We start from the raw sequence: 24,896 nt of genomic DNA, 5'->3' as shown, positions 1-24,896 counted from the left end.
CAGTGGTGAATGAGAAGGTGTCCTCCCAGCTATCCACCTTAAATTCCATCAACTCCTCCCTGAGGCTGATATTCTACGCAGCTGATGGAGCGAGCAGGGCAGCGGCTTCCGGTGTTTCCTTAGGAGATGCTCATGGATGCACTTGTGCAATTTTGCCAAGCCCTTAAAGTCTACTTTTACTAATGCCTCTTTTAATAGTTCCTCACTCTTTGGACGCAAAGTAAAAGACACTCCCACCCAATGTGAGCAGGAAGGAAAAACTCTCTCTGCCATTGGAGTATGTTTTTCTGCACCTTCAAGACCTTATCCTAAAGGTCAGAAGAGTGGGAGAATGTGGTTCAAAAGATCCCAGAGTTTTCCAACATGCATGGGGTGAGTCCTTCCCCAGGGGCAGAGGGGGAGGTAATGGTAGACGCCACCCCAGAGGCAAAGGGGGCCTGCAGAACCAGAATGACCAAGATTCCTTTTGCGGATGCCCTTATCAGCGCTCTTGAAAGGAGGCCCGACTGCTCTACTCTGGATGCAGTTGGGGGACGTTTATCCATGTACCCAGAAGCCTGGCAAACTATCACAAGAGACAAATGGCTACTAAAAATAATATCCAGAGGATACTCCACTCCATTCTCCAATCCTGTTCCACAGATCAGAACAATCCCAGACATTCACCCAATCTAAGGGAACAAGCAACTATAGAGATTCAGAAGTTGATGCACAAGAGAGTCATCCAAGAAGTCCCCGCAGAACAAATAGGATTTGGAACATAACTGGAGATTCTTTTTGGTGCCAAAAAAAACAGGGGACTGGAGATCCATATTAGACCTAAGCAAATTAAACAACTCTGTCAAGAAGTCAAAGTTAAGAATGGTGACACTGCAGTCTATACTTCCCTTTTTAGGGAAAGATGATTGGATGTGCTCGATAGACCTTCAAGATGCTTACTACCACATAAAAATGGACTGGACGCAGAGAAGGTACTTAAGCTTCCGGCTGGGAGCCAGTCATCATCAGTTCTGAGCTCTGCCCTTTGGTCTCACTACAGCCCCGGAGAGTGTTCACCAAATGCATGGCAGTAGTCACAGCTCACCTGAGACGTCTAGGATTCAGAGTGTTTCCCTGTCTAGATGACTGGCCCCTATCTGCCACCACAAAGCAACTACTCCAACAAGCCAGGGATCTAACTTTGGACATTTGCACTCAGTTTGGGATTAGTCAACTTTGAAAAATCTGCCTTGTTGCCCTGTCAGCATATTAAATTTATATGTGCAAATCTAGACACTGCCTCTATGATAGCACGTCTTCCAACAGACAGAGTCGTAGCACTCAGACAGCAGATTCTTTTTCTTCTTCCCAAGACCAAGGTGAAAGCTAAGATTACGGACAGTGGCTTCCAAAATAACACTGGTTCCTCTTGCCAGAATGCACAGGAGGATCCTTCAATGGCTGTTCTCCCAATGGTCACTTCAAGAGCTTCCTGTGTCTCACCGGAGCAGGATAATGGAATTGTGCAAAAACGACTTAAGATGGTGGATACACTCCAGTCATATGACCATTGGGAGACCCTTTGTTCCCCAACAACTCACAGCTATGGATGCTTCCCAGATGGGGGGGGGGCATTATTTGGTGAGAACAGTCCAAGGTACATGGCAAGAACACGAGGCTCACTTGCATATAAATGTCCTACAGATGAGAGCAGTGCTTCTTGCGTTGCAAGCACTTCAAGACTCTTCTTCTAGGGACAACTGAGATGGTCAGACTATGTCTGTGGTTTGGTACATAAACAAGCAGTGGGGAACCAGATCTTACCCCTTTGCCGCAAGAGCCTAAGAGTTTGTCAATGGGCAGTTTCTTCCCAGTGCTTTCTGATAGCAACGCACATTCCGGGTAAGTCCAACGTGATAGCAGACAAGCTGAGCAGGGCAATTTTAAATGCCTCATGAGTGGTCTCTCAAACAGAATGTAGCGGAAATGATTTTCTAAACATGGGGTCTGCCTTGCTGCAATCTTTTTGCTACTCCCATGAATGGCAAGTGCAGCAACTACTTTACCCTAAACTCTGCCCTTTGGGGGAAGACACCGAGAGACTCACTTGCTCAAGGACTGGCCTTAGGGGACGAGTGCTAGTATCCCCTCTGTGGAGCTGTATGGGTAGACAGCACACTCATCTACTCAAACGTGGATCCCAGCAGCTCCAAGGAGACAGAGAAAAGCACCAGAACCAGCAAGATCAGACCAGAGGCCGATGTAGGAGCAGAGCTAAACTGGGCTGATGCTCTGAGGGGGGTAGGCTCGGCACCGAAGATGGATTGGGGCAGAGAACCCCCCGGGGGCAACCGAGGGAACCCCGGCTCCCAGAGTCTCCGGTCTGAGCAGACGTTGGCTGCATGAACAACTTAGAAGATTTCGGAATAGACGGATCCACAGTAAGTGGTACCAAGCACTCTGGCTCCAAAGGTTCAGCTTGACTCTGAGGAGAAACAGTGGGTACAATTGGTACAGTTGACTCCAGTACCAAACGGGTCGGAGCCGAAAATAATTTAGTGACGGCAACTTCAAGAGTCTGCACACACCACCTGTTCCACATTGTCAGATAACCTCCTGCTGGACCTGGAGAATCAGGATGGAGAACGAGACCTGTGCAGAATGTGTGATCTCAGTGTCGGAATAACTGGTGAAATATCCATGATCTGCTCCGAGAAGAGGTATCTTGTGGCTCCAAGGACATTGGAACCAAAGAAACAGGCTTGTCAATTAGTATAACCTCTGACGGCTCCAAGGACTGTGGAGCCGAGAAGATAGTGGCCTTAAAAATGTTTGGTAACTTGACTGGCAGCTCAGACTGAGTCGATGTTGCAGGCGATTGTCATACGGGTATTTTCCTTTTTGGAAGAAGAGGAAGAACTGTGGATAGCTTCCTCAGCCCTTTAAGGATCAGTTTGTTTCTTCTTTCTTGTAGAACCCTGGCACTGAAGGAATGACAAAACGTACAATCCTCTTGTAAATGAATTGCTCCAAGGCAATATACACATATGACATGACAGTCTGTGATGGACATTTTTTGTGAACACTTCTGTAAATTTTCAAAGCCCAAAGGCTTATGTTCCCTCTCTTTTGGGTCTTTAGACATGATAAAGATAAGACCACAAAACAAGAAATTTTAACTACTTAAGCTAAACTGAGTAGTTAACTACGGGAAACACGAAAGAGACAAAGGAGTAAAATAGGGCCACTAATTCTAAAAGCCCTATTTCCCAGACAAAACAATGCACTAACTACAAGCCCTCTAACTAAAACGGGCGAAGAGCTCTCTAACTTAACCGAGCTAATTAACTACGACATGACACAACCACTACAAGGGATACAGTTAGGCCTACGAAACGACGGCCAAAGGGAATAAAGCTGTAACTATGCAATTACAATGCAAGAAAAAACAATTTAGGATATTACTAAATACTAAGCTTTCTACTATAAAATAGAACAAGATTTACAGGTTCTAAAAGGAAATATGAAGAAAATGTTTCACAACTTAAACATGGTCAAAATGAGCGCATCCAACCTCAAAGCAGCAAACGAGATCTGGGGAATTACACCACTCCATTATGGGATACCTACTTGCCACAAGTCAACTTTGAGAGTCTTTCAGCTGTGTATTCGGCAAAGTCGGAGCACAGTATCAGCTCCTAACCAATCACCAAGAATGAAGGCGAGACAGGACAACATAACATTAGGGGGCTCCTAAATGGAAGGCCAGCACTGCCAAGAGTTTTTAATATAAGCTAGAACAGAACCTGCCATTAAAAAAGGAATAACTAGTAAAGCATATAAAATATTGCATGATAATTTTAAGAATCAGAGCAGCTTAGAAAGGAATGGGAAGAGAGACTGGATAAGCAAATCATAAAGAGACAGTGTGGAGATATATGTACATCTACCAAATGTGTAACAAAATCTAGAAAACTTAGGATCTTCGCCTAGAAGTGTTTACATAGGCTTTTTTATACCCAAAGTAGACTCTACTCCAAAGAATTTCTTCTCAGGTGGATAGCAAACATTGCAGGTGTGACAAGCAAGAAAGAGGTGGCTAGAAACCTACTTTCTGGGAGTGTAGTGCAATGAGCTGGCAGACTTTAAGATGCCCTGCAGGCCGCTCTATCAGACATGCTGGGCGAGTGGATTGGACTGACTGGGGAGATTTTTTTGAGTTATGGCACAGACAATATTGCCTAGACACAGTAAAGCCTTGCTGAGTCTAATTATGGTGGTTGCCAAAAAAAGCAGTTACTAGAAAATAGAAATCAAAAGTCTACAACTTTACTAGAAGTCGTGAATATAATTAACAGAGATAAGATTGGAATTAGGATCTTTAGAAAAGGGAAGGAGCAAACCTCATAGGAAAAAGTGACAATTGTGGGAACAATATATGCAGAGCAGGAACAACATTTAAAAAGCAGAATTTGAATGAGCCATAAAATGCTTAAATGATGACTGGAAGATTTGTAAGTGATGTATAATGTTTGCAACTACAGCTGTTTCAAGTGGGTCTGTGATGTAAACTGTAAGCAACTGAAATGGTTTCATTTTGTACATTTTGCATTTAAATGCAAGACCTCCTTTTTCATATGTGAAAATTTAATAAAGATGTTGGGGGGGGGGGTACCTTCTCCATACGGAAGCCCAAAAAAGGTTCAACCATCACCCACCATGAGAAATATCAAACTCATATCTATGAAATGAACCATAAAACAGCTTACATGCACAGTGAAATGTAGACATGGTTAACCTTTCCTGCACAAAGTAAAGATTCCAGAAAGGAACATAGCTGAACCATGTCTTAGTATGTGATTATTGTTCTTCACCGTTAAAGCCAGTACAACTGTAAACAGTGATCAGAAACTACAGTGTCCAATGTAAAGGAATTCCAGCTTGGGTGAGTCACAACTTATGTTCAAAGCAACAATTTTACTGTACTCAAGAGTTGTATACAGTTAGACTTCTCGCTTAGAATTTGATTCTCTTGGAATTCTGTCGCAACTGATTTTGATTTTAAACCAAATAAAACGAGCGAAGTAGGGGTAAATGCTCTGATAACTATACCAATTAAGTTTAAAACAAAGTAATAGCACCAGAGCACTCCACGGCGATCGGACCATACACAGAGAAAACTAGCAGCACTTTAATAGTTAAAGCATGTAGTATAAAATCCAAGGTATAATGGAATTCCAGGTTAGCACTTTCACCCTCATGGGCTTCTTCAGACCTTTAACATCTCATAAAAGTAATACTAACATTTATACTAAAGCCTCTATTACATCATTCTTTAATTAATTAAAATAGTGTTCACCTGTAAGGCTTCATTCAACAGTTTATATAAATACTCAACCACAAAGCAACTTCTAAAGTTACAGTATACACGCACACACACACATATATATATATATATATATATATATATATATATATATATATACACATACATACACACACACACACACACACACACACATACATACATACACACAATGTTTATAAAAGTAAATATAAAAATATATAAAAAATGCTTAAACATAACAGCATATATAAATATAAAAAATATAAAAAACAAATATATTTAAAAAGGTTTAAATTTTTTTTAATTTTATGTATATCAAAACAGATGTATTTGTGTATATTCCATGCATAAATAAGATGTTAAACAAATTATGCCAGTTCATATGAGAACTGTATATAAAATACATTTCATTATGGATTCATGTAAGAGCTGTAGAAGGACTGCATTATGTATACAAATATAATGTCCCATCTGACCTGCAGGTCTTTAACAACTAACTTTCTATTTTTTAGGGTCGGTTTAATAGGGACTCATTCAGTCCAGGTCTCTGATCTGCTCTTAGCATCAACTCCTATGAAACAAACAATGCCACAGACAACTTTGAAATTCTGGATACAAATATTCAACAAACCGAGGATTCAGAGCACATACAGGAAACATTTACAACAAAAGAAGAAACTGAAATGTCTGTAAAGCAAAGATATTACATATTAAAAAGGACATCGCTGTTGTGTAATACAGAGTATGGGGAATGACATTTTTTCTACCAGAAATCCTATCTACAGAAAGGGGCATTTTTTTTTCCAAAAATGAAGGTAATGGGGGAGGGGGGTGAAAAGGAAGAAATAAAAACCGAACATGGAAGAACTGAATTTATTTTAACGAGGGAAAGAGGAAGAAGATGTTTACTACATGGCTCCAGCTGTGGATGGACAAAGCCAGCTGGACGAGAAGTAAATGCTTGCAAATGTGCGAAGTAATGAAACAGTGGGATAACACTAACAGTGATGAAGATCATTCCTTTGTAACAACTGAAATTAAAAGTTGAAGATTGTTCCCATTAAAAAAAAAAAAAAAAAAAATGTTGTTCCCACAATACTGACATTGTTATTGTTTGTGAATCATGATTAAACAATGACTAGAACCCAATTCCATTAGATTATAAATATTTTTACTTTAAGAGACATTCTATTAAAAAAAAAGGTGGACATGTTATGAGAGGGATTAAAGCATTACGAGACCTGGGATTACCTGTTGAACGATAAACGATTTGTAGTATTAATGTTAAATATAACAAAAAAACAACCTTGGAACTTAACTGCTGCAGTGTACAGAACGCCAAAGAGAACAGCTAATAACAGATAAGTATATGCATTTCTTGCATGCAACACAAGAACAGTGGTTGGGACTTAAATTTACCAGGAAACAGTAGAACAATACAGATTAGGAATAATTTCTTAACTAATGTTTAAAGTATGTTCAGCACCAAATGCTTTAGAATGTAAAAAAACAAACACACACACACACACACACACACACACACACACACACACTATACAAAACTCTTACTCTATCTTGCTTTTTCTGCTACTTGCCTGCTCTCTCAAGCTTTCAGTTGCATCTTTTCTGTTGCATTTATTCTGGTTAGTTTATAGGCTGTTCAAGTGTTATTCTAAGCCTCTTAGTTTTGGTTTAAGCACTTTGGTTTTAGGCCTACCCCTTAGCTCTCCCTGGCCCTTCTCCCTCAGATTTGACAAATATGGACAATTTCCTGCAGTTTCCCCTCCCAGCCTGCTAGACATGGGCATCCTAAGACAGTGTTGCAACTGGCTCGTGCGCACAGACAGACTAGGAACACAATTTGCGAGAGATGCAGTCACATTAGGAACCTATATAGTCTATGGTCTCTAGCTCTCCACACACCTGTGTCTCACAGCCACAAAGACTTGACCATAAAACCAACATATTAGTCACAGGCAAACTACTAAGACGTACAAATGTGCCTCTCACCAGGCTGGATAAGGAGAAAGTCACATTGGTCTGTCAGGTGCTAGAATTCACCGTATCACATATGCACTCAAGTCTCTCAACAACAGGTTCTGTTATGACTTTGTCATAATTCATGTTGGCGTGAATGACTTGAGACATGTCTGCCTGGACTGTATGGAGAGAGACATGACTGAGCTCGATGAATGCGTGTCCCAGGCAGGTAAGTTCCTACCCTTAAGCAGCATTCTGTCACCCCGAATGATGCCTCAATGCACATAGAAAGTGATTAATTTTTTTTAACAATCGGCATAGTTTCTGGTGTCATTCTAGGGGGATCAAGTACCAAACGGCCTAAGAAGATATGATCGACAGACCAGGATGCTTTGTCAGAGGTGTTCTGCATCTGTCTCACTCGGGCTTCGGGCTTCTGGCAAAGGCTCTTGCCTCCCCATAGTGCCCTTTTCTTTAAAATAAATAAATAATTAAAAAGCGATGAGATTGAAACTACCAACATAAAAATGTAAAAAATGCAAATTAAAAAAAAAATTCATGCTGCTATAACACTAGGAGTCTAAACATGAAACTGCACTAACTGCAAGCACTTTTAACCCTGGAAAATGCTTACATCTGCGCAGTCACAGAAACCCGATTCAAAGCCGCAGAGAGGACACCAACATGACCTGGTTACTCATCCTATCATACATTCAGCCCCCAAACTCTGGGCTGTAAAGCCAAAGGAGACAGAGTTTCAATATATATTAAAGGCTTGCACACCTCCAGGCTGTGGAAACAGTACAACACACACGTGACACTCCAGTTCACCACTGTCAAAACCCCTACACAAATCTAGCTACTGGCCCCCAAATCTGACTTAAAGACACCCAATCCACCTATCTGGACCTCTTAAAATTTAGCAAAATTCAACCCTTTACAGTTATCCTGTGCGACTTAAACTACCCAAAAACAGACTGGAAGAACTACTCATGCCAGAACACAAATGCCCAGAGATGCCTCGATTTTGTCAATGCAAATGCCTTGGAACAGCTAGTCGGTACCCCCACAAGGGGAGATATCTTGGACTTAGTATTAACCAATATGAGTAACCAATGTAGCAACCCTGCAGTACCATCCTCCCTCTGAAGATCAGACCAGAAAACAGTCACTTTCAAAGTCAGCATATTCCCAGACCACCCTCAAGCTAGGGTCAAACAAAAAAACTTATCAAAACTGATTACAGCCTCTCCTGAGGGATGGTATAAATCCACAGAACCCTCCCCCTCTCCAGGAACTTGCACCAATATCCAAAAACACTATACAAGCATTTATGTAGATGCATGGAATCGGGAATACCAGGACTACATTATCCCCCACAAGTAGAGTAAAACCTGTCTGGTGGACATCTGCAAGAAAGACTAACAAAAGGAAAAAATTGTTGTCCAGGACCAAGAAGGAGCAGGTGCCCAAGTGGAAGCAATCTCTCCTTAGCCTGAAAAAGCAAATAAGAGCACTAGTGAAATCCTCCAACACAAACTTGACACCAAGTTGGCCACATCTACTAGAGACTATCATAAGGCCTTCTTCACATATATCCATTATCTCAAAGGGAGTACCCAGATCTGTTCAAACTGGTCATCAAGGACACCACATATACAAATTCTGTAGATAAAGCAAACTTGCTGGCTGACAGATTCAGCGAAAACTTCACCACTGTCATCGGCCCCCCAATCAGTAAATGAGGACATTGTCAGCACCTGCCCCCTTCCCCCATTATCTAGGGGCATGTCATCACTGCTCTCTCAAAGGCAAAAAATACAGCCTCCATGGGACCCGATAACATCCCAGGCTGTATCCTACATGAACTCAGGCAGGAACTTACAGCACCATTAGGCACCCTATTCAAACCAAAGCCAGAGTACCAGTTCCATCCCAGCTGAATGGAGGACAGCCACTATCATCCCTTTGCACAAAGGTAGTGTGCGTGTCCACTGATTCAGGAAATTAGACTTAGCCTAACTAGCCTCATCTGCAACACCATGGAATGGACCATCATGGACTTAATTAACAAGGACACTGGAAATAACCAAACACTTGATCCCACACAGTTTGGCTTAGTCAAGGGGAGGTCATGACTTACATTTGGTCAACTTGACAGAATCACCAAAACCATGGATGAGGGAAAGACTGTGCACACTGTCTACCTTCATCTGGCCAAAGCCTTCAACACTACTCCCGACTCTAGCATAATAGATAAACTCAACTGGGCATCAATCTGTACGTTACCAGATGGGTAGCAAACTGGCTCACTGATGCAAACCACCTTGTTAAAATAGGGGAAGTCACCTCAAATAGCGCACCTGTAACTAACAGCATACCCCAAAGTTCAGTCTTGGAGCCTCTTGTTATTTGGCATTTACTTTTCTGAGGTGCAGGCCAAAACCAGTGGGCCATGGCTGACCAAGTCTGCAGATGACTGCAAGCAGGGTACTGTCATCAATTCTCCTAGTGATGTGGACATCTTCCAAGAGAGTCTCACTTAAAACATATGACTAGTGTCAGAAACATGGCTTCAAGCTGAAGACCAAAAAATGCATCATCCTCTTTGGGGAGTGTGATATCCCCACAAATCACCACATTTACAATGGCTTAAGCACGTAATCAGTCATGAGGGATTTGGGCACCCAGGTTGATGGCAACCCGACTTATGACCATCATGTTGCTTCCATTGTACGGAAAGCTTTCTACTTTGTCCACCACATAAGTAAGGGTATCTTATCAATGGACAAGGTCATAACATCCATGTATTATTCCCTTCCAAGGCCCGTTATTGAGCACAATGCCCTGTTCGGCATGTACCTCACAAAGCACATGCAGACCACACAGATTCCTCATCAGGAGGATCCAGCGCCTCAGAAATCTACCATACACAGACAGGCTGAAAGCCCTATACCTCTACTCAGTTTCATACAGATTCCTCAGAGGTAACCTTGGTTTGGCATACAAAGTGATCTCGGACCCTGCCTTGATGGGACTGCTGCATACCTGCAAGTGAAGCTCAACTCTAGCAACCCACATGCGTGTCCTCAACCTGGTCTGAGGCATCAATAGGACTTGTTGGCAAGACAGACGTGTGTCCCATAGACTCCCCTCCCATCTGTGAAACAGACTCCCTCTCCATGTCAAGCAGACTACTACTTTATCCCTTTTAGGTGCAACCTGGATAACTGGATGGCAAACTGAAACTACACCCCTGGGATTCCACTAGTGTCCCTGCTGGACAGGGACATCAGGTGCTGACTTATCTACATGGGCTAAATGCTTGGCTAGGCTTAAGACCTCAGAGCCAATAGCCTAGTAACTTCCTTTAATCCTATACCCCCATGGCAGAGGCAGTCCGCAAAAATAGAAGTTATGTTCTTACCATAACGTTCCATGTTAGTTGTCTTCTTCTCGCCTTCTTTCTTGCTGGATGGGTTCGGAGCCGACCTCGGCTCCGACTCTGCCACTCTAAAAGCTCGAGAGTTGGTTCCACCGGCTCGAGGCTCCCCTTATATCCCACAATGCTAGGCGTGAATTACCTCAGATCTCGTTTGTGAGCTAGGCCCAGTTAATAATACAACCAGAAAAACTGGAAAGTGTCTCCACCTCTATAAACAAGGGGGAAGAGGAAAGGTGACCTGAAGCCTGATCCAGGAAAATATGCACAGCAGAGCATATACCTATTGTAAAGAGGTGGTAGAAAGAGAGGTCACAATCAAACTCCTCTAGGTCTGTCCAGGCCAGGGGGAAGGAGGGTGGGATGCAAGAAAGAAGGCGAGAAGAAGACAACTAACATGGAACGTTATGGTAAGAACATAACTTCTATATGTTAAGTTGTCTATCTCGCCTTCATTCTTGCTGGATGGGACCACGTCCCTAGCACCTTGTCCCGGGTGGCCTAACGGAACAGACTCTTGAGAACAGTGGTACCAAAGTTAGCTCTATGCCTAGAAGCTAAATCCAACTTATAATGTGAAATGAAAGTGTGAGGAGTAGCCCAAGTAGCCGCTGCACAAATGGTGTCAATAGGCAGTCTGTCTTGGAAGGCTATAGAAGTAGCCAAAGCTCTGGTGGAGTGGGCCTTAGGTTTGTTAGGCAGTTTTTGGTGTCTAATCTCATAAACAATGGAAATCAGAGATGTTAGCCATCTAGATAGTGATACCTTGGAAACAGAAAGTCCCTTTCTGCCTTCTGCATAAGAGACAAACAGCTGGTCAGTTTTTCTGAATTGTTTGGTCCTATCCAAATAGTACCTTAACTGACGATGAACATCTAGCCAATGCAATTTTTGTTCAGATCTATTAGAATATTCAGGAAAAAACACAGGGAGGTCAATGCTTTGATTTAGGTTAGACGCAGAGGCTACTTTAGGTAAAAAGGACAGGTTGGTTCGTAAGGATACCCTGTCTTTATGGAACAACAGATAAGGTGGTCGACAGCTGAGTGCATGAAGTTCTGAGACTCTTCTAGCTGAAGTAATAGCTACCAGAAAGAGAGTTTTACATGATAGCAATTTTAATGAACAGGAAGCTGCAGGTTCGAAAGGGGGGAGAATCAAAGAACTGAGAACTAAATTAAGGTCCCAAGGAAGAGGAGGATTTCTTATAGGAGGTCTGAGTAGAAAAACTCCCTTCATAAAGGCTTTGCAAAGCTTGTGGGACATGATGGCAGACTCTGAAATGCCCACATGAAAGTTAGATATAGCTGCCAATTGAACTTTGAGAGTAGAAGGAGATGAACCTGCATGAAAGAGTTCAGCTAGAAAATCAAGAACCATATGGATGGGAGCAGTGAAAGGATCTAAGTCCTTTCCTTGAGCCCAATAGGCAAAACGTTTCCACTTACTAAGATAAATTTTTCGAGTGGAAGATTTATGTGAAGCTATTAAAATATCTCGAACAGTGTGAGATATTTGAGGAAGCCTGGCTAAGGTAGGAACTGGAGGAACCAAGCAGTGAGGTTCAGAGATGTTAGGGAGCGATGAAACTGACCCGACTGATGGATCAAAAGATCTGGAACTAGGTCCAGATGCCATGGTTGCTCCAACAGAAAATGATGTACAAAGGGGAACCAAACCTGTCGAGGCCAGTAAGGAGCAATGAGGATCAAAGAGGCCTTCTGAGCGATAGCTTTCTGTATCACTTGAGAGATTAGTGGGAAGGGAGGAAATGCATACAGAAGTCCCCGGGGCCAAACTTGGACTAGAGCGTCTCTGCTGGGCTGGCCTGGTAAAGGGAATAGGGTGAAATAATCTCTGCACTTGCTGTTTTGGGGAGTAGCAAAAAGGTCGCAGCAAGGCTGACCCCACTTGAGAAAATTTTTTCTCACAATAGAATCTTTCAGAGACCACTCGTGAGGCATGAGGATAGCTCTGCTCAACTTGTCCGCGATTTGATTGGACTTCCCGGGGATGTGCGTTGCTATCAGAAACCGCTGAAAAGAAATCGCCCATTGCCACAGTCTGAGTGCTTCTCGACATAGGGGGTAGGACCTGGTTCCGCCTTGTTTGTTGATATACCACACTACAGACATATTGTCCATCTGGATTGCTATCGTTCCCAAGGGAAGAGAGTCTTGAAGGGCTTGCAACGCTAAAAGCACTGCTCTCATCTCTAGAACATTTATATGCAAGTGGCGTTCGTCTGGTTGCCATATGCCCTGGACAGTTCTGCCCTGATAATGCCCCCCCACCCGATCAGGGAGGCGTCCGTTGTCAGAGTAGCAACCGGAGGGGAAGGAAGAAAGGGTCTTCCCAAGAAGAGCTGAGGGGAAGACATCCACCACAGAAGATGATTCTTGCATGTTTGCGTAATCATAATGGTGTGGGACATCGGAAGTTGCTGGTATGACCATTGTGTGAAGAGCATCCATTGAAGGATTCTCATGTGGTATCTGGCTAATGGAAGTAGAGGTATAGCAGCCGCCATAATCCCCAATACTTTCAGAACTAACCTGGCTGACTCTGTTGCTGCTGAAGAGAAGAGAGACCAGTTTGCGTATGTCTGTTATTCTCTGATCTGTTAATCTCGCAGACATGTTGACTGTGTCTAGATTTGCACCTATGAAGGTAATAGCACGACAAGGCGACAAAACAGACTTTTCACAATTTATTGAGATGCCTAACTTTTGACAAATGCGAAAGGTGTAGTCTCTGGCCATTAGAAGAAGATGCTTGGTGGGAGCTGTGAGGAGCCAGTCGTCCAAATATGGAAACACCTGGAATCCTTGACGTCTCAGGTGAGAAGCTACCACTGCCATGCATTTGGTAAACACCCGGGGGGCAGTGGTGAGTCCAAAGGGCAGGGCTCTGAATTGAAAATGACTGGTTCCCAGCCTGAAGCGGAGGAATCTTCTGGAGCGTCTGTTCATTTTTATATGATAGTACGCATCCTGAAGGTCTATAGAGCACATCCAGTTGTCCTTTCCCAATAGGGGAAGGATGGACTGTAGCGTGACCATCCGAAATCTTGTTTTTTTGACAGACTTGTTCAAGATACTGAGATCCAAAATTGGTCTCCAGTCCCCCGTTTTCTTTGGAACTAAAAAGAACCTGGAGTAGATTCCGGATCCTTGCTGGTCTGCTGGAACTGGCTGAATTGCTCTTTTTGCAAGCAGCTTGAAGTTTCCAAAGCTGCAAGATCCCTTTGAGCGGGTGGAACATCTGGAAGGCATTTTTTTGATTGGTTTGGAATGCGAACGAAGGGAATGGAATAGCCTTCGGAAATGATGAACTGTACCCACTTGTCTTGAGTTAGGGATAGCCAGGCTTCTGGGTACAGTGACAATCTTCCCCCGACTGCCTCCGAAGGTGGACAGTCGGGCAACACCTCAGGGATGCTGGAAGGGCTTATCGGAAAAGGTTTCTCGATTGCCCTGGTTCTGTGGACCCCCCTCTGCCTCTGGGGCGACGTCTACCATTATTGTTCCCTCCTCTGCCTCTGGAGGGGAACCGACTCTGTGCGTCAGGCAAATTCCCTTGAGATTGTTTGCGGAACCACATCTTTCCCCCCTTCTGGCCTTTGGGGTAAGGTCTAGAAGGAGTAGAAAAACGGACTCCGACGGCAGACAGAGTTTTGCCATCCGTCTCGCACCTAGTCAAGGTTTCTTTCACTTGAGGACCAAAGAGAGATGATCCATCAAACGGGGAGTTAGTGAAAGACGTTTTAAAGGGGTCCGCAAAATTGCATAGTTGCATCCAGGCATGCCGGCGTAAGGCGACACCTGTCCCTGCGGCTCTGCTCGCTCCATCAGCCGCATATGAAAGGAGGCGCATGGAGGAGTTAGCTATAGAATTCAGGGTAGCCAGCTGGGCGTTCATCTTGTCCTGAAAACCCGCAGCTGTAGGATCCTTCAACATCTCACTCGCTTCCTTGATCAAGTCTCTCTGGAGACGAGTGAAATGGCATAGGTAGTTCAGCGAACGCATTGCGAAGGTCGCTGACGAAAACATCCGCTTCCCGTACCTGTCCATAGACCTAGATTACTTGTTAGGGGGATGGACAGGCACTGAAGGATCAGCTAGTTCCTTCTTGGTGGCAGCAGCTACCACCATAGCATCCACAGTAACTCCTTTGGTCAGAAATTGTTTATCAGTTGGTGCTGTTATAAACTTTGAAGGTCTCCTGGGGGTAGGGTCCACCGAGTCAGGAGCCGTCCAGGCTTTCTTTGCTACCACCTGCATGAGGGGGTCAAAGGGGGGGGGACACCCAGGAGGTGGAAGGGCGAGAGCCAAACGCCTCAAGATACACAGATTCATCCTCCGAAGGGTTAAGGGCTGGCCAATTTCCCCTCTGTTTAAGGATCTCTAGAATGTCTGCAAAGGAGACATCTTCAGAAGGGGAATGGGGGGAACCCTCGGTATCCTCTAAATCTGTGTCAGAGGTGACAGACTCAGGTGAGTCTATGTGTTTCCTCTTACACTTTCTCTTCCTAGGGGGCTCCCCTGCCAAATCAGGAGAGGCCTCGGAAGAGGATGAAATCCCCACAGGGGATTCTTGAAGAGTTGGCTCTCTGCGGTCAGGGATGAGGGAGAGAGTAGACATAACCTGAGGCACCGAAGAGGGAGGGGCGGACGGAGCCGACTGTGGAGTTGAACCAGGTTCCAACACACTCCGCATGACCTCGAACGCACCCCTGTCAGGCAGAGCCAGAGGTCTCCGCTCCGAGAAGCTGAGAACCTCCCTCGGCACCGACAGAGATGGCTCCGAGGCCGATGTCGGAGCCGAACTCACCAGCGCCGAAGCACCGAGAGGGAGAGCGGGGTCGGACAAGGGTCCGATGCCACTCACCCCCTCGGAGCCGACGAGGGAAGCTCGGCGCCGAGATTCTTCAAAGGAAGAAATCGGAGCCGACGACGGAACCGAAGACAATTGTATCGGCTCCGACGCTACCACAGTCTCGGTTCCGAGACGCCCCGGCTCCGAGCTCAAAGGAGTCGGAGGAGGAATATTTACAGGAATAGGTTGAAGCACCGACTGATGAGTCGGGCTCTGAAGCATTTGGGCCAGTGCCTCGGACTTTAGAAGTCGACTCACTACCCTCTGAAGGTCATGATCCGAAAGCCTCGATGATCTAGAGGAGTGAGATCTATGGCTCCGTTCAGACAGCAAGGGAGACGCTGGAGCCGAATGAACGGAGCCAAGGGATGGTGACCTAGACCTCTTTCTAGATGTCGGCTCCGATGGTCTGATCGGAGCCGACCCAGGAATTTCCAATACCTCGGCTCCAGCCGGAGCCGAGGGAACCACAGAAGCTGTAGTCAAAGACTCATCGGCTCCAGCCGGAGCCGATGTAGCAGTAGGCTTCGAAGCCTTAGGCCTCGACTCAGAAGCTGGAGTCGAGGTCTTAGAAGTCTTGGAAGGTTTTCCCCGAGGTAGCAGTTAGGGAACCTTCAGGCTTGAGCAAACCCCTTAGAATGAGTTTGTTCTTTCTTTCCTGCAGGACTCTAGGGCTGAAGCCATGGCATACAGCACAAGAGTCCTGCAGGTGTAAAGGTCCCAGGCAGTACACACAAGAAGTGTGACCGTCTGTCAGAGACATTTTCTGACAGCACGAGTCACACTTCTTGAAGCCTGAGACCTTTGAGTCCTTAGACATTGTTAAGAAAAAATGTAACCACACACAGTCTCAAACACACTGATTACACTTTACTCAAAAAATTATAACTAAAATTATATTATCCCAAGTTTTTAGTTCCCTAACAAAAACACAAACACTCCCTAAGGGGATGGGAAGGCCCAAAGGCCTGAGGGAAGAACAAAAGTTCTTAGTGGAAAAAGAGAGTGGAAAAGAGAGAAAAAGGGGTCTGAATCCACTACACTAAGGGAAATAACAATACTGAATAAAATTAAAGGGGTTTAAGTAGACTAAACTTTACTCTACAATAACTCACCTGAAGCCGGTAGAAACCAAACACCTCGATCGCTGTAGCGGCAATCGAGATCTGGGGTAATTCACGCCTAGCATTGTGGGATATAAGGGGAGCCTCGAGCCGGTGGAACCAACTCTCGAGCTTTTAGAGTGGCCGAGTCGGAGCCGAGGTCGGCTCCGAACCCATCCAGCAAGAATGAAGGCGAGATAGACAACTTAACATCCAGAGTTTGAGAATCCCTCTTCGACAAACCCTACCATCTCGCCTGAAAGGAGGTGTGATTGTCCACCTCAGACGGCAGTCAGGGGAGGATTAATCTTGCGCACTAATATTCTCCAGGAGGGGCTGACAGACCAACAACTGGTGTCAGTCATGGACTAAAACTAAATACCAAGAAATGCATAATATCCTTTGGGATGTCATCCATCCCTGGTAACAATCATATTGACAATACACCCCTTAGAGTTGACCCAGTAGTTAGGGACACACAGTTAGTAATCTAGCCTTTGATCATCACGTGTCTACAGTGGTGAAGAAATCATTCTATGTTTCGCAACTTATAAACAAAAGGTATGGGATCCAAGTCCAAGAAAGTCATTGATCCACTGTATTTGGCATTCATCAGACCAATCATCAAGTACAATGCCCCCTTTGTTGTGTACCTAACCAAGCATATCCAACAACTGGAACATCCACAGTGGTTCCTCACTAAAAGAATACAGGGGCATAAGTAACATATCCTATGCAGACTGCCTCACGGCCCTATCCCTGTATTCAGTCTCCTACAGGCTTTTGAGGGGAGACCTACGTCTGGCATACAGGGGATTATCAGACCCACTATGATAGACCTAGTGATGCCCGTGCCCTGGCCCAGCAATTAAGGAGCCTCAATCCTCACCACTAACACCAGTGAGGGGGTGTCTCATAAAAGGAAAGGATAAAAAATACACAGTAAAGTGCAATTTCCCTTAACAGCACACAGAGATCAGTCAGTTTGGGGCTGGTCGCTTCCTTGCTCTCCAGGTCCCCAATAAGACTCCCACTAACACAGATGTAGGGTCCAAATTTCATCCAGCTGGGCAAGCTAAAATCTCCAGCACCCTCTCTGTCCAACCAGTGCTTCGTGCCCCTGCCCAAGTAGCTGGAGCACACACACACTGTTTGGTTGTATAAACTCTCTTATCTCAGACACTCCAGGGGAAGGCTTGCACAGGTTCTCCAGCTGTGCCCCTTTTACTCCGACTATACAGTAGAAATCACCACCTAGCTAATATTTATCAGCTACTCAAAGGCCCTTAACAGGGTGTCCAATTATTACTGTGCAATACTATTATCCAATTGGTACTATAACTAAACAGTCAATGTGACTTGTTAAAGGATCCCTATACACATGCAATGTACTCTTAGAGCTTAACTTATCTCTACACCAAACAGCCACAGTTGAAAGGTTTTAAAATATTTAATAAATAAAAACACAACACAATACTTCTCACTAACACAGTGCTAGTCAAGAGTTCAGAGATCACAGATAAATACTTAAAATAATTCAGTAGTACAGTTCTTACATAACAGAAAAATACAGTAATCTTTCTAGTTTCTAGCTATTTTTAAGAGAAAACACAAGTGTAAGTTAACTTACACATAGAAATAGGCAGAGTGCTGGCGAGCTGGATGGTCAAGACAAAAATGTGCAATGCCCTCCAATGCTCCGTTTTTAAAATTACATTCCTGGTTCCCATTACATAATTCTTCACACTTCCCTGGGTTCCCAGGCTAACAGAAACTACATTTACATTCTTAACATCTCCTTTTGTTATCCTTAGCTGGTCAGGAAGCAGAGCAATAAAAACACATTTGCATGTTTAAAGCTAGCAATTTAACTCTTGGTAAAAACAAAAGAAAGTCTTCATCTAGACAGGCCAGAGCAGACTTTAGATCAATGGGTCACAACATGTTTTACGTAGTCATCAGAGCACGGTTCCATTTTTTCAGTTCCACATCTACAGCAGTTTTTTTTTCTATTTAAGACAACAAGCCTATGCCTTACATTAAATATTTACAAATGATAGAATTCTATCTGGCTAGGCTGGCAGCCTTCACAGACGACCTGTGCATCCACAAAACAAAATGTACCAAAATTACACATTCTAAAGACTTGAACCTTGCCTTGATATAAATAGACCAGTTGGAGAAAGATAGGTATGCATCCCAGAGACTGGTTCAGATGGATGGGGAGCTTGTTCCATAGACTGGGTAGAGTTTCTCCCTAATCCAATTCAAGTGCAACTTGGATAACTGGATGGGAAAATGGAAATTCATCCCTGGTTTGGCACCTATGTCTCAGAAGCAAACAACTAACCTGCAAATGGCTCCTCTCCCAGGCCCGTGCTTAAACTTATAAAGGGCATCAAACTTAGAGATTTAGGATGCATGGCTAGGCTTAAAGACCTTTGTGGTAGTTAGTCTAGTAAACACCTACGAACCTATACCTGGGTGCAGAGGATTACTTCCCGAGGCTGTATTATACCAGATTCTCTTTCTCCTCAATCCCAAGGAAAATCTCCTATGTTCCACCCAATCAGAGGGAACAAAAAGCAATTTAAATATTAAAGCTGCTAGAAAAGTCATCCAGGAGGTCCCAGCAGGCCAGACAGAATCCAGAACTTGCTCAAGGTTCTTTCTGGTGATAAAGAACACAAAACTGAAGCCAAATCCTAGATCTCTCCAAACTAAAGACAATTTGGAAAAAAAGTTTTGGATGGTCACAATTCAGTCCATTCTCCCCTTTCTGGCCACGAATGAGTGGAGGTGTTTTATAGATATTCATGACCCATGCTATCATATAAAAATGAAAAGATGGTCCAGAAGGTACTTGTACTTCTGGCTGGGAGCCAGTCATTATCAATTCAGAGCACTGCCCTTTGGACTCACCACAACCCCCAGGGTGTTTACCAAGTGTATGGCAGTAGCAGCAGCTCACCTGAGACTGCATGGATTCAGACAGTTTTCCTATCTAAGCAGGCTCATTACTGCTCTGACCAGGCATCAACTTTTTTATGCAAGACAGCAGGTTCTCCTGACTAGCTCTCGTCTGGGGATAACCACAAACTACGACAAATAACATCTGCAATAAACTCAGACTTGAGAGTTTAAAGGAGCAATTATCAACACATAGGCAACCACTGCTTCCCTTCCAATGCCAAGAATTCAGACAATAAGACTTAGTGAAAAAATATGCAGCACCTAAATTTCAGCCCAACTGGTTCTTCAAGCTCTGGGACCGATGGCAGCAGCATTAACATTGGTAACACTTTACAGGTTTCATACGAGAATTATTCAATGGATGTTAGCTGCTCAATGATCGATCAACCTATGTCATACAAGACAAGAATCACTCACATATGCAAGAGACCTAAACTGGTGAATTCATTCAGACCAGGTTCTACAAGGATGTCAGTTAATTCCCCCCTCAACCAAAAGCCATGGGGAACATGGCAGATAACCAGCTAGGGTGGGGGGTGCCAATTTATGTGGAAGACCGTCCTAGGCACCTGGTCTCCTGAGGAACATTTGCATATAAATGTCCTAGAGATGCCAGCAGTGGTGCTAGCGTTGTAGGCATTTCATAACTTTCTTCCTTTGGTTGACATACCAGACAGACATGCACAACTGTACTGCACTTGTCTCCAAACAGTGAGGAACCAAATCCTACCTCACTGTGTCAAGAAGCTTTGGGTATGGCAGTGGGCTCGCTCTTCAAACCACTTCCTACTAGTAAAACGCACATTCTGGCTAAATCCAATGCAGTACCAGACAAACTGAGCAGGTGCATTCTTCTACCTCATAAATGGTCCCCAAATGGTTTGCCAATACAATTCTTCTGACAATGGGGCCAGCCTTACTGCTATCAGTGTCCCCCCGATCAACAAATGCAGTAGCTATTTTGTCCTATTCCCCACACAAGGAAATCCTTGAGAGATGCTGTACTCAACATCACCCCCCCCCCCCAGTCACATTTATGCATAGCCTCCCGTTTCAATAATTCTCAAATTTCTTCAGAAAGCAACAACGTTGAAGAGCAAGGTCATCCTCATTGCTCCTTATTGGCCTCAGCAAATTTGTTTTCCCATCCTTTGGCCTCACCTGATTCAACCACTTTGGTTTCTGGATCCAATTCCAGACCTCCTGTCTTACCTACATAGATATAGATATAGATATAGATATATACATATATATATATATACACACACTATACCTCAGGGTGACTGGCTGATTTCTCCAGTTCTAATAGCCAGACAACCTATGCGCTCGTCCAGTCCATCACGTGTTCTCTCATAATTCTTCCACCAGAAAACTATACTCAAAAACGGAAGCAATTTGTTTTTTTGGGCTGAAAAACGTAATCTTGAACCTTTCTCAGCACCAATTCATAATATTTTGGAATTTCTAGCTCATCTTTCTGAAGGAGGAGCTAGTTCTACTGTTAAAGTGCAATTAGCAGCGATTTCCAATTTTCAGGCTAGAATAGAGCTTTTTTTCTGTAGTGTCCCATAACTTCAGCAAAGCTTTTATAAAAGGCACACTACTGTCAGCCACCTCTTAAAGATCCTATCCTCCCTTGGGACTGAAATCTTCTGCTACAGTCTCTTACACAATCCCCTACTGAATGCTGAGCTGTATGCTAACTAGTATATTTTATGGAAGACCACTCTTAATATCGATCACCTCAGCCAGAAGAATTTCTGAAATTCAAGCACTGTGCTCAAAACCTCCGTACATTATATTTTTCACGGAGACAGTTACCTTACATACCCGACCAGGCTTTTACTCCAAAGTTGGTGTTAAAATTAAAGGAGGAAAAAAACATCCGAAACTGATCAATTACGGCTGACCAATGAACAGAGTAGTGGTGCAGGGGTAGCGTTCGTTGTCGCCTCACAGCAAGAGGTTCTCTGGTTTGATTCTCAGTAGGGGTGCCTTCTGTGCAGACTCTGCATGTTCTCCCTGTGTTCGTGTGCGTTTCCTCTGGGTGCTCCAGTTTCCTCCCACTTTACAAAGACATGCATCTGGAGCACTTCTCCCTGGGCCTCCGCTGAAAATTAGCTTGTTCCAAGTCGGACTTTCCCAGTTAACAAATGTTACATTTATTTACTTATTTACATTTGTTGACCAGGAGTGTCTGACTGGACGTAGGTCCATTTCTAGTGAAGGCCCGGGTAGAAAAGCTCCACAGTTAAAATAAACAGACAGTAGTTACATTGGATTTACATAGCGATTAACAATTTGATTAACATAGCAATTAATTACAGACATAGTTACAGATGAAGAACATAGTACATCAGTAGACAACTAGAATATTTGCAAAGTACATAACAGACTAACAATTGTTACAATAAGAAGCTCCTGCTGTATAAGGCTTATGAGCATCCGAGATTGCTATAAATTAAAATGGTTTCATATGTGCAGACAAGACTGGGTAAACCAGTTACCAAAGTTACTCTATCTAGAGGGATAGCAAACTGCATTTCCTTTGTGTATAAAAACTGGGCATTGCTCTCACAAAAGCTGTTTGCGCCCACTCCACCAGATCCATGGCAAGTTTCTCAGTTTTTCAATCCAGAACGTCCATGGATGAAATTTGTGCAGCAGCTACTTGGGCTACTCCCCATACCTTTGTTACTCAATTACAGATTTGATCTCGTCTCCAGAGGAAGGGCATATTTTGGTTCAATGGTGCTTAGCAAAATCCCTCAAAGTTCCCCCCTGGACATCAGGTAGCCAGGGACTGGCCCCTCAGTTGAGAACAGAATGAAAACTGACATCAGATAAAACGAGATAAAACAAAGTATTCATCGTAACATTCCATCTATATTGAACAGTTTCATTGCTCAGCTCCCCTCCCACCAAAACCTATCCTTATGGTTTCTGAGAGAATGAATGCTTAGTGCACCTTAATGTCTTTTTAATGTGTATATGTATACAATATAATTATATTATGCACACATATACAAGCTCCAGACATAGTTTAAATATTTTACTTGTATTACGGAGAAGCTAAGGCAGCAAATAAGATCAGAGATAATTGGGGTTGGTGCATTATGGGCAAAAGGAGAAGATAGAGTTTTTTGGTTGCCATGAGCTTTAGCAACAGCCAAGTCAGATGCGAAAGATCAGATCTGAACCCATCAGTTGAGAAAGAATGAAAATGGACAACATAGATGGAACGCTACGGTGAGCACAAATTTTTCCTTCATGTCAAGTTTTACCACCATGGATGTGCAGTGATCATGAAATCATTTAGGTTAATTTGTTGCCAGAAAATTCTGCCAAACTGAAATCTAAACCAATGTACAGAAAATGAACAGATTATATGGTAGCAGAACAATCACTTTGTAGTGATGTGTTCAGTGGAAAAACTGAAGGAATGTGTAAAGTTTTGAAAAAGAAATTGTTTGAATGCATATACATACATATGCAAACACAAAGAAATTTGCCTAGAAAGATCCTGATGCTAAAACAGTGTAAGCAGGATTTACTACCATTACAAAATACTTGATAAAGGTGAGGGGAAAAAGGGAAAACAGGTCCAACAAGTTAGACAAATTAAGCATGTAGTCTAAGATGAAGAAAAATTGGAAGATTTATATAAAAAGTTATTGACAATAATAGGAAACAGTTTTATAGATACACAAAAGACATGGGAGGAATATAGATGTACAAAATTGCTAAACTGCATGTAAATTTATTCTCAAACACAGTAGATAACATTTACAAAATCTTACGCTAACGTGGCTCCATGAATGGTATGATAAATTGTACTAGTAACATCCAATAACCCTAGACATTGAAATCAAATTAGATTATATTGAAAAATTATGCAGACTGTAACCAAACAAAGCACAGGGAGTAAACAGAATTAGTAATTACCAGAGAACGCTTCAGCAAGAACTTACAGTACCATTCTATTTACTAGATTGTATGAATGGAGAGATGCACATATCAAAACCTGTCAAAGGGAAAAGGGAGTAGTACAAACCCAGTGTCATGAAACCCTTATGTCTACTTCCACGTTGTGGAAAAACAACAGAGAAGGAAATATTGGTCAACTTATTATCAGAAATGGTACTTGTAAGGTTGGGATGTGAAACCTTACTATCAAACATGTATACATTGAAAACAGATCCATTAACAACTGCAACATGTTCTAACAATATAACAGCTATGAATGAAAAAAATAAAAAAAATAAAACAGCATTTGACATTGCCATATACAAAACACTGATCAATAAATTATAACAACTAAGTAGTTATGTACTCAAGACGGATGGTTGCATGCTTTACAAATAGCCTTACAAACAGGACATGGCAAATAATGTACAGCAATTGGTTAAGTGAAATTTGGGTTACAGACAGGGTGTCCAGCAAGACTCTTAGGACTATACTTGTTTAGATCTTTTTCATCAGAGATGTTTAGATCTTTTTCAGAGAAGTTCTACAGTCTGTATGCAGATGTCTTGAAATTGGGTAAACTGATCCTGTGCGTTACAGATAGGGCATGTCTACAGAAGAAGTTGACTAAAATTGACCACTTGAGCACAGGAGAACAATATGCTGACAAATACATACGAGATCTAGAAGACATAAAATGAAAGGTGAACATTTATACAGCACACACTGATTAAAAAAAGGAGTTATGTACTCACCATAACATTCCACCTGAGTAGTTCTACTTCTTTGTCTTCAACCTGTGGGTACTGGATCCGCATCTGATCAGATGCCAGAGACTTCACAAGCATCTGCGCAGAGCTCCAACCTCGTCCCCCTTACCCATAATACTCCACCACTACCTTCCAACCCTCAAATAGAGTTTGCTGCACCCAACACTGAACAACCCGATCTCAAAAACACCTTACACACAAACAGCTAAGAACGCTGTCCATATGTTGTTAAGGCCAGGGGGAAGGAGGGAGGGACGGTTGAAGACAAATGAAGTAGAACTACTCAGATGGAACGTTATGGTGAATACATGACTTCTTTATCTGAAGTAGTTTACTTCATTTGATCTTCAACCTGTGGGACAGAGTCCCCAGCTACTAAACACCTGGGTGGCCCTCATGAAAGTATATTCTGGAGCACCGCGGAACCAAAGGATGCTCTCCTTTGAGAAATCAAATA

The 24,896-nt window shown here is 43.2% G+C and overlaps 1 protein-coding gene across 1 annotated transcript in view; it reads right to left on the bottom strand.

The window, feature by feature from the left end:
- LOC122802340 (nucleoporin p58/p45-like) overlaps nucleotides 1-24,896 on the bottom strand; it is a 413,836-nt gene that overhangs the window by 267,335 nt on the left and 121,605 nt on the right. The window lies entirely within an intron of this gene.

Source organism: Protopterus annectens, chromosome 5.part0 (genome assembly GCF_019279795.1).
Source record: "Protopterus annectens isolate FY-2018-M chromosome 5.part0, PAN1.0, whole genome shotgun sequence".
NCBI classification, from domain to species: domain Eukaryota; kingdom Metazoa; phylum Chordata; order Ceratodontiformes; family Protopteridae; genus Protopterus; species Protopterus annectens.
Note: the sequence above shows the minus strand (reverse complement) of the source record. Positions and strands in the feature narration are given on the sequence as shown.